This window comes from Pinus tabuliformis, chromosome 5_1, assembly GCF_031772625.1.
Source record: "Pinus tabuliformis cultivar Carrire ecotype Pingquan chromosome 5_1, CPIR1, whole genome shotgun sequence".
NCBI classification, from domain to species: domain Eukaryota; kingdom Viridiplantae; phylum Streptophyta; class Pinopsida; order Pinales; family Pinaceae; genus Pinus; species Pinus tabuliformis.
The window spans coordinates 818,463,040-818,470,037 of record NC_142305.1 but is presented as its reverse complement, the minus strand read 5'-3'; positions in this window follow the sequence as shown (position 1 = coordinate 818,470,037).

Below are 6,998 nucleotides of genomic sequence, written 5' to 3'. Positions count from 1 at the left end.
CGGGATCCCTCTTCCGCCCCAAATATAATTGAGTGCCTATGCACAGTCCTCTTGAAAAATACAAAGGTGAAAGAAGAGAAAGGCTTCCTACGCAAAGAAGTGAAGCATGCAACTCCACTGGGGTACTAACCAGGCTCGCTAGAAGTGGAGCAATTTGTGTGTTCCTGCGTCACTCCACCGGGGTACTGTCTAGGCCTGTTGGTAGCAGAGCAACACCAAAGATGAAAAATTATACTCTGAAAATCTTCAACTCGCAAGCTAAACTACCCTTCCCGAATTCGAAACACTGAGATCTAAGCTGAACTTTTGATTGTGTTTCACTGAGTTGGCAAAGGGTGAAAAATGTATGTCCATGGGGTAAGTGGGGAAGCCGAAGTAAAATGCACAACGATTCAATACTCCCCAAAAGACCAAGGCCCTTTGCTAGCAATGAACCAAAACAGAGAAGATGGAGTTCTACCAGTGATTTGCCAAGTGTTGTAGAAGCTACAACCACCCTCCAAAATTTTGGCCTGCACCCAATTTCAGAGCCTCCCTTGAGAGTGTCCCTTGATGACTGCACACCCTCAGGTTCACTCTGGGAGCCGTGGGAGTCTTTGCATCTACCTTGCTTGTTCATTTCATTCAAGTTTCTGCATGTTGGTTTCTAAGTCATGCTTGTGACCATGTTCTGGTTATGCTCAAAGTCTTCGCTTCATGTGTACTTGTTGTGTTCGCTATAAAAGCATCTTTCACACTCACACACAGAGTCACATTCGCTTTCGCACAAGCATGGTCACTGTCGATCAACAATCAATCATGAGTGTCGCACTTGTTTCTTGCACCGTCAGTCAGTCATGTTGAACATGTGTGTCTGGATGGTTTGAGTCGTCTTGTCATCGAGTCATGTGAGTGTGTGTTTGCATGATCACCTATGCATCTTTCGATCGTTCACACACTTAGTCATTTTTGCTAAAGTTCTTACGACCAGACTTCCCTCTGACAGCTGGACCATCTCCCTACCATTGAATCGATCAACTATCACCCAGAACAATGTAAAACCACCAAGCAAGTATTTTCAAGTTGCGTTCCCTGCAAGCAATTCAATCAACTTTCATGCTGACCACCCAGACAGTCGGACCTGACAGTCACCCTGGGACTGACTCCCACAAAAATTGTGCAGAGGCCACTGACCTTGCCCGCTCAACTGATTGAGGAAATTGCGCAGACATGTCGAATAGACACCAAGTTCCCGTCCCTGTCTCCCTCAGAAAATTGCGCAGTTTTCCCAGTCAGTCCTCCTGACAATCGACCCGCTGCTCATCCAGGAAATTGCGTAGTTTTCATGAGCAGGCCTTCTGTTGCACAGCAGTCTGCTCAACTCAGAAAAATTGCGCAGAGATGATCAGCATGCCGACCTGTTAGCCTCAGTGCAGTTTCCCTTGCCAACAACTCCTAGCAGCAGACTGCCAGTTTCTTCCAGGAATTGCGTAGTTTCTGCTGCCAATCTCCCAGTAGCTGGCTGTCTATTCCCCTTTGGAATTACGCAGTTTCTACTTCCAGTGACCGAGCAACCAACTGCCATTTCCCTCTGGGAATTGCATAGTTTTGACTGCCAGGCTCCCTACTAGTTCCTCCCAAAAACTGTGCAATTCTGCCTGCTAATCCTCCTTGCAACCTGGCTTGTTCCTCCAGAAAATTGCCCAAATTTTTCCTTCCAACCCCTACTACCCGCTCGTTCCAGAAATTGCGCAAATTCTGCCTACCTTGCCTTCTTGCAGCCCGGACTATCCCTCCCAACATTTGCAAAATTTTCCTTCCAGTCGAGCCAGACCTTGCAGACAGTCATTGTCGACTTGGATTTCCCATCTTCATCATTGAGTGACTCTTGCACAATTTTCATCAATAGTGCTCAGTGCCATCATCCCGATTCGCAACCTTGCTGCCTCTCCCAGTCACCTACATCCGAAATGATCATGTGTCATGGTAGACTAGGAGGTTTTTGGATTTGATGTCGTCTCGTCATGAGTGACTGCAGGCATAGGTACACTAACAAACATGGTGTGACAATGAAAGGGATGAACGAAGGGAGCACATGCAGAAGGATAGGTTCACCAATGGATGAATGAACGATGCATGCGAAGAGATGTGCTTGCGAATGGATGATCATGCAAAGATGTGTTCACGGATAGACAGACGAGCAAACATGCAAGATGTGCTCACAGATGGATGAACGGACAAACATGCACCTTTTGTGAATAGATGAGGCTGTCAATCCTTCCAACATGAAAGCAAGGAACAACGTGCCAAAGCATCATCAAGCGAACCAAATACCATCGAAGACTCTGCGCACTTTGCCATGCAGAGGTGACGTTGTGCCACACCATGAAGACATCCATCACCTAGCAGCACTGTAGCTCGACATGCACTCCTAACAACTGCATGAATGTACTAGCACTATCATGTCGCCCACATCTCTACTATGGGCTATGTTGTCAATTAATGTAATGTAACGTGGAAATCCAAGAGACCCACTTGTTGTACAAAGAGTCATGCAATGTCGAAAATTCATGGAAGTCAAACAATCATGAGGGGCCTTCGAACACCCACAAGGGTCAGTTTCACCCTTGGCTATAAATACCTCCGCATTTGTACATGAAAGGACTTTTCACCTCAGCTCCTCCCACATAGCCAAGAGAGTCTGTAATCTTTTCTTTGAGGAGTAAGTAGTGGCTCCAACACCCTGAAATCTGGGTTAGTGATGTATGGTGTAATGATGTGTCTTGGAACTTTTGCTTAATTCAGAAGCCTGTTAATAGGCCAACACGTTTTCACACATGTATTGTAACTGTTGTAAGACTAATCTTGAACACTTGTAATGCATGTTGCTTTAACCCGTGTTGAACACTTGAAATATTTCACTTGTTGTAATACATAATTTGTTAATGGAAATGTGTTGTATACGTTGTTAACCCTGTTTTGGTCATGGTGGCTATCCCCAGACATCAAACATACCTTTCACATAAAGCTTGTTGTAACAACCGTTGCACTCGTTCAGACTCAACCGTTGAGTGTTGTATGTGTTATCTTACCTTGTGTGTTATGACTGTCGCATCTATGTGGACTGCTCCTTCAGAAGTTGTGCACATCCTGTTGTGCTGTGTGTTCCTAGCTGAGTTTGGACTTCATCCCAACCAACTTGGGACACACTCTCACCCTCTCCCCTTATAGTGAAAGAAATATTGACACAAGTACACTAGCATTCACCAGTCACGCGAACCTCACTTCTTGAAGGCAAAGCAGACCACTCCCCTGTGCTGACAAGCAAGAGTTAAGGAAAATCCTTAAGACAATGGCAACAGGGCCATCATTGCAGATGGGACTCCCACACCAAACGGTGTGAGGTCTAGTTGGGACTTCATACTGGGGTTATCCCCTGAATGTTGGCTGGTCCAGCACCGTCAACACCTATCTTTGATAATTTGTCCACTATGTCATTTTTCTCTCTATAAATGTGTGTGAAGTTAATCTAATTGAAATGTAAAAACAACTTCCTAATCCTTTGCACCCAGCATAAGAAAGAAGGAGGTGCAAATGTAGACAACTTCAATACCTAGTCAATCACCCATCTAGAGTCACCAAAAATGTCCACTTTCGTGAGAGAAAGCCATTTAGCACAATACAAAATGCCCCATAATGCAATGACTTCAACCCTAGAGTTTGTACCATTTCCAACACACCAACAAAAATGGAAGTATAGGCCAGGTCAAATGAAAATGAAGGCCCAAATCCACAAGATTTGTTGCTGGAGGCCCAATAAAGAAAACCAACTAGAAAACTTCCCCAAATATTCACCTTTAGAATGTTTCGCATAGAACCTGAAAAAGCCACAAGACCAATTTCATTAAAATATGCATAGATATTTATACACTTGCATTATATATCTGACTTTTTATTTTAAAAGATCCCCACATTGCTAGTTCTCCAAATTCCCCACAAGATATAAAAAGGCAGTGTACGAAAATCCTTGTTTTCTTTTTTCCATTCTTGGATGCAAGCTTCAAATTACGTCATGTTCCCATTGGTCATAATTTTAAAAATGCTTAATGCTCCATTCCAAACGGAAATTGAAAATGGACAAGAGAGAAAATAATGTGCCACATCCTCAATAGCCTACAAACATAAAATACAGCCGCTAGGACCTACAAAGCCATATCTGCATAAATTGTCTCAAGTAAGAATTCTTTTTTACAAGCTAGCCAACCAAAACACTTCAATTTTAGTGGAAAATTCCATTTCCAAATTTTATAGAATCAGTTAATTCCCCCCACACGCGACATCAGTGTAGATATGTAGTTATATGAATATGTTCCTTTACAATCATCCCATTCCAAATAGAATAATCCCCATGTCCATCCAAAGAAATCGTCACTAGAATTAGTTGTTGTATGTATAGATCCCATTACATAGCCAGATGGCCATATAAACCCAAATCTCCTAAATGGATCCAAGTTGGATATTGACAAAAATTACCAAGGTTCACTTGTATCTAATTAACGTAATAGATGCCAAGGTTATGGATATGTTGAATGAGAGATGGAGATAATATATAACTACCCATAAACCTAATAATAGGGTCCAACCCTATTTCCACATTAGATCCATCTCCAATCAACCATCGCAGATTGCCCAATAACTACTTATTAATTTTCATCAAGTCGTTCCAGATATAAGATGTCGAGGCATGAGACATGGATCCCTCTTTAATCCATACTAATAGGTATTTATTTTTAAGATATTTCTCCTTGATAATAGACTGCCATATACCACCTCTTGATAAATACTGCCACATGATTTTAACCCCCAAAGGCCAACCAAATTTCTCAATGTCCATAATACCCCAACCCCCATCCTCGATCTGTTTTGAAATATCCTCCAAACAGGTTACATGTATTTTATTGTTGTTAGATGTGCCTACCCAGATAATTTTTGAAATTATAGAATTGATCCTCTTGATAATGTAGGGCGATAATATGTACAGATGCATCCAATAGATTGAAATGCTTCGAAGAATAGATTAAACCATAATCAATCTACAACCAATGGACAACCACTTACGAGACCAATTTTGCAACTTATGCTCAAACTTGTCTATTAACCAACACTAGTCTTGAATACCATAGTTGTTTGGTTTTAAAATGAATCTAAGATCTTTGAAGCTAGATTCCAATGGAACCACTTCAACATTAAAGGAAGTAGAAATCTCTTGAACAACAACACAGTTTTGTGTGGCATCAATGAGAATGGATTTCTCACAGTTCATATATAATCCAGAAGCAAGTCTGAATGCCTCGATAATTGTTTGTAAATAGGTCCATTCAAGACATGATGCCTTGCCAAGAATAAGAACATCATCTATGAAAATGAGATGCGAGATGGGCGTGTTCGTGGTGATCTAGAGTCCAAAAAAATGTCCCAACTGTTTTTCCTTGGAGATCAACCGACTCAGCTCATCGATGACCATTATAAATAATAAAGGTGATAAAGAACAACCTTGCTGCAAACCTCTGGATGCTCAAAGTAATTTCGTCAAAACCCCTTGATGATAATGGAAAAATTTGCAGAATATATACAATCCATTATCTAGTCCACCACCGCCATCGATAAACCAATTTTATGTAAGATCAACCTTAGGAAAACCTAATCAACACCATCATATGCCTTATGTAATTCTAGCTTTAGTAGCAATATCTCTTTCTTCTTCAACTTGATTGAGTGTATTCCTTCCTAGGTGATGGAAACAACATTCTGAATTTGTCTATTCTTCAAAATCCCAAATTATTCAGGAAAATATGTCTCGACATACCTTCTTTGATATGAGATGCAATGACTTTCGATATCATTTTATAAATGACATTGCACAAGGAAATAGGCCGAAAATCTGCATAGGATTTGGTCTATGAGACTTTAGGATTCAATGTAATGAAAGTGGCATTGAGGGCACCATATATCTTATAATGTATCCTAGATTCTTCGACAACCTGTAGAAGTTCCATCCCATAAGATCCAAAAAATGTATTAACATCTCAACATGCTAACCTTCTAAGTCGGGGCGTTTCTTCTTAGCAAAGGAATGAAGAATCTATGACAATTCATCATATGATATTCACTGACCAATTTTTTCATTATATTTGGCACAAAACATGTTAAGATATGACATGATAATTTGTAGCTAATTTTCAATTTCAGTCCCCTCACGAGCCCTATGCAGATCCCCAAAATGTTTCATGGCTGACTCGTGTAGATCATGAAAATTATGAATATGGCAGCCCTCAACATCGTTCAAGTCGCAAATCATGTTTTCATGCCTTCTCTAGGACACATATTTCTAAAATAATTTAGTATTTTTATCACTAGCCTTGATCCATTTGGCATGACTTTTGAGTTGCCATTCATCCTATTATTGTTTGAAAATCCACCTTTTATGACATTCTAGTTGTAATATTCATTACTTTAATTATTTAGAGATAATCTAGCTGATTAGTATGTACATATTCCCCAAGAACCCAATCAATATCCTTTATCTCATTGAGAATACTTCTCTTTTTCCTCTTTACCCATCTGAGTGTTGAGAAATCTAGGGGAAACAAGTTAGGTGATTTCTCTTACTTTGATAACTGCTTGTGATGTATTTTACTTAACTTAATTAAATTCTTCTTTCACTTGATTATATTTAGTGTTCTTTTCATCAAATATATACCAAACCATAAATAACAATCAGACAAGAGGACACAATATATAGGTGATCAGCGGGGCCAAAACCTCTCCACTTGAGAGGAAACCCACAAGAATTCTTCTCTTCTTATATAACTTCAATTGACGAATTCCAAGGCCTATGACCCTTGACCAAGAGCCCTCCAAGACCAAGTCAAACCTTTCCTCCTTGATGAGTTTTCCTTCTAGTAACTTCGAACTCAAAAACTTTTGGAATTTTGACCCCAACAAATTCTTCTGCAACT